The 8,693-nt window shown below is 40.1% G+C and overlaps 1 pseudogene; it reads right to left on the bottom strand.

The window, feature by feature from the left end:
- Nucleotides 1-2,641: 2,641 nt before the first annotated feature.
- On the bottom strand, nt 2,642-3,215 carry LOC147463421 (uncharacterized protein At2g39920-like; annotated as a pseudogene).
- Between the last annotated feature and the right edge of the window lie 5,478 nt (nt 3,216-8,693).

The following is an 8,693-nucleotide window of genomic DNA, read 5'->3' as shown; positions in this document are numbered from 1 at the left end:
TATAGTCTTTGTTACATAGCGACGTCGGACTTTTTTTCAATCTGCATCGCACTATGAGCGTCGCTACACTGAAGACCTCTTGTACGTGCGACAATGTGGAATCCAATACAAATTGGAATTGATGACCTAATGTCACACCATCTTTAATCTTAGTCTGAATGTTGCCATCTGAAGTAGAGATAATGGCAAATATCTCATTGTTACTACTGCCCCCATAATCTTTAGGATTTACCATGGAAAATCTTGCTGGACAATCTAATGTCATAGGGTCAGCCTTAAGAGTATTCAAAAACAAAATAACCTTGCATGTTGAGGAGGAAGCCATCACTCGGTAGGTTGTATCGAGCTTACTAGTTATCTAGATATATTTTAGCTGACACCTAGCCTATATTTATACAATTGATACACTTAAATTTAAACATTCAGGCTCTCTCTCTGTTATCCTATCACAAAGAACATCCTGGAGAAAACCTTGGTGATTCTTGCTACGAACGGAGTACGCGGTGGCCCTGCAAAATACCAAAAAGAACATGCTACAAGCCATAAAACCAATAAGCTTTCATACCTGACACGTCCATGAGCACCTAATCGACAACATACGCGAACAGAGAGAGACAGGGAGTGGGAGAGATCAAGTGAGAGCACGTGCAAGTGCACCTCCTAGAGCGGAGTGCTACTCTGGCACGACGAGAGAGAAGAGTGGAGAGGAGAGAAGAACAATGCAGACACTGGGTGCAATCTCCCCCCGTGGAAGAGTGACCATTTTCCTCTTGCACGAATTTGATTTATAGATTTCTTGAATGGTCAAAGTAGTACAAACTGGCCGGCCGGTCATAAATGGACAAAGCTCATAAAGAGCACTTGAATAATAAAATGTATATGTGTTCACATAGGCCTTTGCTCAGTTAAGCCTTCTCCACCTGTCAGCTACGCTAGATAATAAAATATCAATTCCATTACATACCTCTGGGTTAGAAAGCAACTATCCTCACTTTTTGCAAAGATAAAAATCTGCAAACCATACTTGTCCAAAACAGTGATTAGTATCGTGTCAGAAATAGCATGTAGTAAAATAAAAAATTTATGAAACGAAACAACATTGCTTATGCCTGGCGTCATCCACATACTACCTATTCTAGTGTCCCATACCACTAGAACTAGCAGTATATGTCATACCTTGAGGAATTAGGATATCATTAGTCACACTCATCATTCAATAATCTTTTGCATCAATCTCAAGTTCACTTTCATAAATACTATCACGACATAAAATCATCATATACCAATATTAAATCCAAATCCAAATATCTGGCAACAGATACACATTTCAAATCCAAATTCACAGCAATGTCATTATATACCCAGGTTAACAAAATCATACTAGTTATAGTGGTGGTCATCCACTGCAGCATGATTTTGTGATCGGTGTTGCTTCAATCGACGAATCTACACTGATGAGACGTGCTGCCTAAATCGAAAAGTCTGCACTAATGTTGCCTAAATCGGCAGATCCGCATTTGATGTGATTTAAATCAGTGAATCTATATTTTGTTGGTATGCTACCGAAATGAACGGATTTTTACGTACAACTAGTGTTGCCTAAATCGGCAAATCTACACCGTGATGAGCATTTACACATTGCCTAAATCGGTGAATCTGTGTGCACGTGACCAATGGACTAATCAAGACATAAAGGAGAAAAATAATTACTATGTGTGTGACACCGTTGTGCAGTCTATCAAAGTACTTACAAAGTGTTTGCAATTATCCTAGAGCTTCTTAGCTCGCATGAGTAGCTACATAGCTTATAGACAGATCATCTCAATAAAAATTCCTTTCAATACAATTAGAAGTCGTGACCTTCGCAGTGTTTGAGTATTCAACTTAAAACACAATGCAGACAAATGAATCAGGAAAAGAGGAATGACGTATTTGATGTACATACCAAGAGTGTATACTATATTTGAAAATATATATACCATCGTTGGCATATGGGGAGAGGTACAAGTGCTACAACTAGTCTTTCACCAAAGTATAGCTAACAGATCCAAAATGTGGTCGTGTGGGGTTAATAACTGGTCATGAACTTTCAATGACACTACAGAAGGGATGAAACAAATGTGAGAGGACTGAGTGAAAAGAATATTTTTGCAGTTCTAATTAAATAGCATAGATCAACTAGTGCCACTAACCAAAAAATACAAGAGCGAAGTGCGAGTTGTTGCAGGTGGCCAAAGTAAAAGATGTAAGTATGCCATTTTGTTGGACTCATTACATGAATCGGAAAACTCGATAGAAAAGACAAAAGTACGTTGACTACTTACCGAGGTCGGCTATGATTAGCGTTTGAAACCGTGTGTGCGTTTTTGTTTTCTTAGATTGTGTAAGAAGATGATATATCCCTGTCGCGTATAAAAGTGTTAGTTTACTCAATCAAATAAGCACCTTTGGCATTAATGGTATGCTTATAATGAACTTGAAAAGGAAACAATGCTCATTATGGTCTGCATAGTTGTTTCTGAATGAAACAAATAGAGAAAATAAGAAAAAAATTAAAATGTGAAAAATGATGAGCAAAATCATGTGGGTCAAAGCTGGTTAGACAGATAGTGATATTGCCCTAAAAGTATATGCATATAATTTAGATATCAAAATGTTGTTTAGTTTCGACATTGGATCGGGTTGTTTTGTGATGTTGCACACTCAGGATCTTCAAGTAGCTTTGAGGTGAACCAACTGAAATATTTATGTATTTGAAATGCTACCCACCATGAACATAATCAAGCATATAATCTTCACATAGTAAAGGAACCCTACGATCTTAACATTATTTAGCTCTACATTTAAGCGGAAGCTGGTGTAAAAACCAAAATCATGTTGCTTTTGCAAGGTCATGGTCGAGCGACTATACAAGAAGATAACTATATAGCAAGTGAAATGATCACTGCCACTTGAACAATGCTTACTTTTGCAATAGATGCGGCAATAATCGGCAAAGCCAATGAAGAAAGAAAAATTCTAGTTCCATCCATAAGACTAAAACTAATTCCAAACATGCTTTCATATTGACGTTCATAACTTCAGCTAGCACAACTTAGAAGGTTATGCAAGGAGAAGTTGCTCAGATCAAATTTGAAGGAGGGAGGTGATGGTAGGGTGGAGGGTCCAAGAGGCTCAAAGTCACAGTCCTTGTCAATAGAGGATGTCACTGCCATAGCTTCACATGATGCACCACCAAGATTGTAGCATAAGATCAAAAAAGTTTGCTCACTTTGGCTACGCCATTGCAGCCTTTCTTTTAGGGGGAACTGGTTGGGGGGGGGGGGGGGGAGTTCTATTGCATAGGGCATGAGTAACAAATCTTTGTGAGTAGGAGAGTTTGCACATAGTGGAGAATGTCCTGGCATGCAATTGATCACAAGAAAAAGTGGGAGACTTCGTGAGGTTGGTGTGGTTTTGCGAGTCCATATTTGCAGCGTGAATGTAAAAAGTGATAGAAAGATAAGTCAGTTTGAAATAAGGGTAGTTGATCAAAAGGCTCAGTGCGGCACATGTAACAAGGGAAAGGGAAGGTGGATAAAAGAGCAGTGCAAGTGGGTACTAAGTCTCGTCAATTTAGAAAAAAATAAAATAATGTGATGATAATAATAATAAAAACAAAAAAAAACAATGTAGCACAATTGCCGCAGTGGAGTAGCTGGGGTGTGGGCACGGTGGTTGCATGCCCTACAAGAGAGAGAGAGAGAGAGAGAGAGAGAGAGAGAGAGAGAGAGAGAGAGAGAGAGAGAGAGAGAGAGAGAGAGAGAGAGAGAGAGAGAGAGAGAGAGAGAGAGAGAGAGAGAGAGAGAGAGAGAGAGAGAGAGAGAGAGAGAGAGAGAGAGAGAGAGAGAGAGAGAGTTAAAAGTGTGTGATGTGTTTTCTAGCATGCAACGACTTACTATTTGTGCACGATTTTCTAGCATGCAACGACTTACTATCTGTGGACGAGGGAGAAAGAGAGAGAGAAAAAGGTAGTTGAACTGGTTGGTAGCTGGTATATGCGACAAGGGAGAGATAGTGAGAGAGTGGGTTGATGGTGGTAAAGAAGCGAGATAGTGGGTGGTGTCCACCGCATGCAAGAAGAAAAAAAAGGAATGCTGGCGTTTACTGAGTGTGTACGTGCCACCACCAATTGATGAGAAAGAGATCGGGTGGTTCTTAGAGAGAGTTAGAGAGAGAGAGAGAGAGAGAGAGAGAGAGAGAGAGAGAGAGAGAGAGAGAGAGAGAGAGAGAGAGAGAGAGAGAGAGAGAGAGAGATGAACAAGTATTGTGTGTGTGTGTGTCGATGCCAGTAGGCCAAAGAGAGAAAGATGACTAGCTACTACGATACATGACAACACTGCAGGTGGGCTGCCACTTGAGAGCGACAGAAGGTGGGGTTTGGTTGCATGCGAATGGTTACGCATGCTTGCCAAGGAATTCTATTTGCATCGAAGTTAAAGTTTGCCAGATTTATTGCAGCCCGAAAAGAACAGAGGATGGCGGCTAGACGTTGGTAGTCCTTGATGGCCGGTCATTGCCATGGTTGTGCTGCTGCCGCAGGCCCAAGGCGCCCATGTGGTGGTTGTCATCCATCCATTTCGATACCATCCATCCCTGTTGTTTGCAGTGTCGCCCTCATACTATCACTTCCCAATGGCTATACAAAAGTTTACTATGTAATTCCAAATTGGTCTGAGTATATTTAGGGGGCTTTCGCACAATGTGGACGTAGCTCTTAGGTTGAAATGCTCGAGATATTCATATGAGGTCTCTTGGCACTTGTAGGACTAGAGGCAAAAATGGTGATGGAATGTCTCCCCAAGCAAAGTTACTCAATCTTAGGAATCATCTCGACCATCTTCAATGGCTACTACAATTATTTCCATATCCGTCTTGTTCGAGTCTCTACTCAACTCTCAATTACTACCTAGCTAAACGTTAACGTCTAGTACTCCTACATGGACCCCTAATCCTATCCTTTCTTTTCTATTATACATGTATTGATTTCATACAACCATAAACACAATCAAATGCTCATTGATGCATCAACTCAAATACAATTATCTCTCAACATCATAAGTGATTAATTTCTCTGTTATATAGTTCACTTAGCTATATCTAGTCATAAATTAATCAGGCATAAACACCTTGCCTCTGAGTGAAGACGAAAATCAAAAGTAAAAGAAAACAAAAGTTATCAACATAATGATAAAACACACTTAGCTTTGGTAGATTGATTCTGAAGTTCTTTGTGTATCTATACGTACTTGCAAAGCTAAGAGCGTACCCATGGCTCTCGTACCACTGCTACAAACGAAGAACACAATGGCCCTACAAAATACCAAAACGAACACGTTGCAAGCCATAAAATCGATAAGATTGCATACTTGACAAGTCCATGAGCACTTAATCGTTGATATACGCAAACAGAGCGAGACAGGGAGCGGGAGAGAATAAACGAGAGCACGTGCAGGCGCACCTCCTAGAGAGGAGTGCTACGCCGGCACGGTGAGAGAGAAGAGTAAAGAGGAGAGAAGAACAACACAGACACTAGGTGTAATCTCCCCCTGCGCAAGAGTGACCATTTCCCTCTTGCACGTATTTGATTTATAGATTTCTTAAATGGTCAAAGTAGTACAAACTGGCCAGCCTCATAAATGACCAAAGCTCATAAAGAGCACTTGAATAATAAAATGTACATAAAATATATATATGTTCACATAGGTCTTTGCTCGATTAAGCCTTTTCCACCTGTCAGATGCACTAGATAATAAAATATCAATTCCATTATGATTCTAGTCCCTCCCGCTCTCAAATCCTATTTCTCTAACTCCTTTTTTCTACTCCCTCTCCCTACCACTAACCAATATTTCTCTCTTCCTCTCTCTATCTCTCTTCCCATTTCTCTTTCTATGTCTCCCTCTCCCTCTCTCCCCTCCCTTTTGTGTACTCTATTTCAGAGAAAGGAAGGGTGAGTGCAAGAGGGTGACCGCGAGAGCGAGCGAGCGAGAGAGAGAGAGAGAGAGAGAGAGAGAGAGAGAGAGAGAGAGAGAGAGAGAGAGAGAGAGAGAGAGAGAGAGAGAGAGAGAGAGAGAGAGAGAGAGAGAGAGAATGACATGTAGGTTGAGTGAGAGGGAGAGAGAAGAAGATCAAGTTACACCCATAATATTGTTGGTGAAACTCTTGCTGAGCTCTTTGTCGGGAAAATTGAAGCTCCTGATACCTCCACAAAGGAGGAAGAGCATGACACCAACTCTTCCTACAGTGATGCCCCTCGGTTTTTTGAAATCATGGCCCAAGATCTTTCTTGGAATCTACCATGGAAAGGCAACATTGAAGGTATTCATTTTGACTATGCCAACCAAGATTTTGTAGGGATATAACACATTAAATTGAGCCCTTACTCTTATATTAGCAAAACATGGGAACATTTGTAATTAAGTTTGCAGATAGCCATACAGAAGGTGTTAGCAGCAAGCTAACATGGACACCATTTTTCGGACTTCTCCTTGTAAAACAATTATTATTTTGATAAATCAAAAATATTGTAACTCCTATTTTCTTGGTAAACTTTGTAATTAATGAGCCGGGGCTACAAGCTTCCAGATTGTATCAACCAGTCAATTCCTAGCTTTGGTAGAACTCTAGATTATTACTTTTGACCACCCAAAAACCTTGGCTAAGGTATAAAAGCCAATTTTTGTAAGTTTTTTATAAGTTCTTGGATAAGAAATACACAGCGTGAGCTAACGGCGCTCACTTCTCTCCTTCTATCGCTTCCTATTCCCTCTCCGGTTGTCACATTACGAATGCGTTTGTTGCATTGCAACTGCAGGTAAGAGATCTACGCATTGACGTAAGCCATTCACAATATTTCGTAGCTTGTGGCGTCGCCGACCCCGGCTTAATTTCATCATAACTAGGAATTTACACTTTTACAAAAACTAAGCATAGGCAGGGTATTGGGGCATCATTGCTAAGTATTTAGATGCATTCTGGGTCGAAAATGACTAGGTCAAAAATCCACTACTGTTAATAATCGTGATTTTGGAACTTGATCTAAAGTGGGGTTTGAGGCCATAGGCACGTGTGCTTAGGTCTTATAAACTTGTCCTAGAAGTTTTGTTACTTTTGGATGTCATTTGATGCTGTAACGGATGTGAATTTCTTGCCGATGAGCGATTGGCTTTTGGTGATTTCAGTCACTTGAGTGTAGCTTGAGTTAGATGCGAGTTATTAGTTGTTTTCCAAGAGATTGACAACCTCTTGTAGCCTCTATGCACTAGTCTAGTTAGCTTCGTCCCATGGTTTGACAAATTAATCGTGGTTCTCGCTAAAAGACCATATTAGGTATTTTGGTAAAATTCTCACATTATGGGAATCTCCAAATTGACCGAATTCATGTAATTTGGGAATTTTCCACTTAAAGTGGGAAAAATTGAGGTGTGTGGCTAGTAAATAAAGTGAAAATCTCATAGGATTGTGGTGTTGATAAACACCAAAAGTCAAGAGGATGTACAACACATGGATTTGAATAATAACTATAAATTACATAAAACAAAGGAAGATACAAAAAAGATTTTGTTTACAAATTGACTAGTATAGTCACAATAGAAGCTCCACATAATTCTACTCCACATTTGATACCATATCTGAACTTTGATCCAAGTGTGGCTGATGTGTACGAGTGAGGCCTTCTTTGGCTTTTAGAGCATGTCTTTCTGGAATCTTTATTCTAGAAAATGGTCCTTCTTTGTTGGGTCTCCAGGACCAAACAATTGCATCTATAGTTTCCCACACTTGTGGGTCCTTATAGTTGACAGCCCAATAACCCTTCCAACAATTACTGTAAGCTTGAGTATCTGTCATCCCACTTTTTCTCGCGCAAGGTGCCCAATATTGAATCAAGAGTTTTCTGTAGTTTGGTGATGTAGGCTCATTATCAATGTCAGATAAAGCCATTGCAAGCCACACTGGATAGATTTCTGTGTCACTCGGAACAAGCATAAGAAAGTCACCTTGGTGCACATCAGACATAGGGTCAAACTCTTCCCTTGGCCTATCTCGTTGAGGCCCACAAAAATGATCATTCAACTCTTCAAGGCCTAGGAATCTTTCTGCTCCTTGTTGCAAATTCATTGTAGTGCTTTGTAGGTGAGAATATTCTTGAGTTTTTGGCCAAAACATTTCATACAAGACTCCCTCTGATATGATTGCTTTTCCAATCTCTTCAATTACCTTACTCCAATAATCTATCACGGGTCTATAATATCGCGGAATACTTGAACCATTCCCTAAATTTTTCCAAAATTTTATATAGTTCTTTAGTCCCAAAATGACTTCTTCGTGGGCCTTGACATACTCCGCCATTTGTACTAGAGGTGGATCTCCATGTGGTAACATTGGCTTGCCTTCTGTGTCTGTTTTCCAAAGGCGAATACTTCCACTTCAACTTGATACACCTACATGTGCCTTATATTGCATCATTGGTGTCTCATCCTGCATAAAGAACCTGAACTGAAGCGGTTTGGAATGTCCAACAAGTATGTCTTGTCCATCACAAAGATAGCCATCACAATATTGCTTGAAATCGGGGATCTTTGTGAGAAAAAATGGAGCTGGAGATGAAGATGAGCTGTTTCGTAATGTATCCATCAAATGTGGCAAAGTTT

This window comes from Adiantum capillus-veneris, chromosome 2 (assembly GCF_014529385.1).
Source record: "Adiantum capillus-veneris isolate H3 chromosome 2, ASM1452938v2, whole genome shotgun sequence".
NCBI classification, from domain to species: domain Eukaryota; kingdom Viridiplantae; phylum Streptophyta; class Polypodiopsida; order Polypodiales; family Pteridaceae; genus Adiantum; species Adiantum capillus-veneris.
This window is presented reverse-complemented; position numbering and strand designations above follow the sequence as displayed.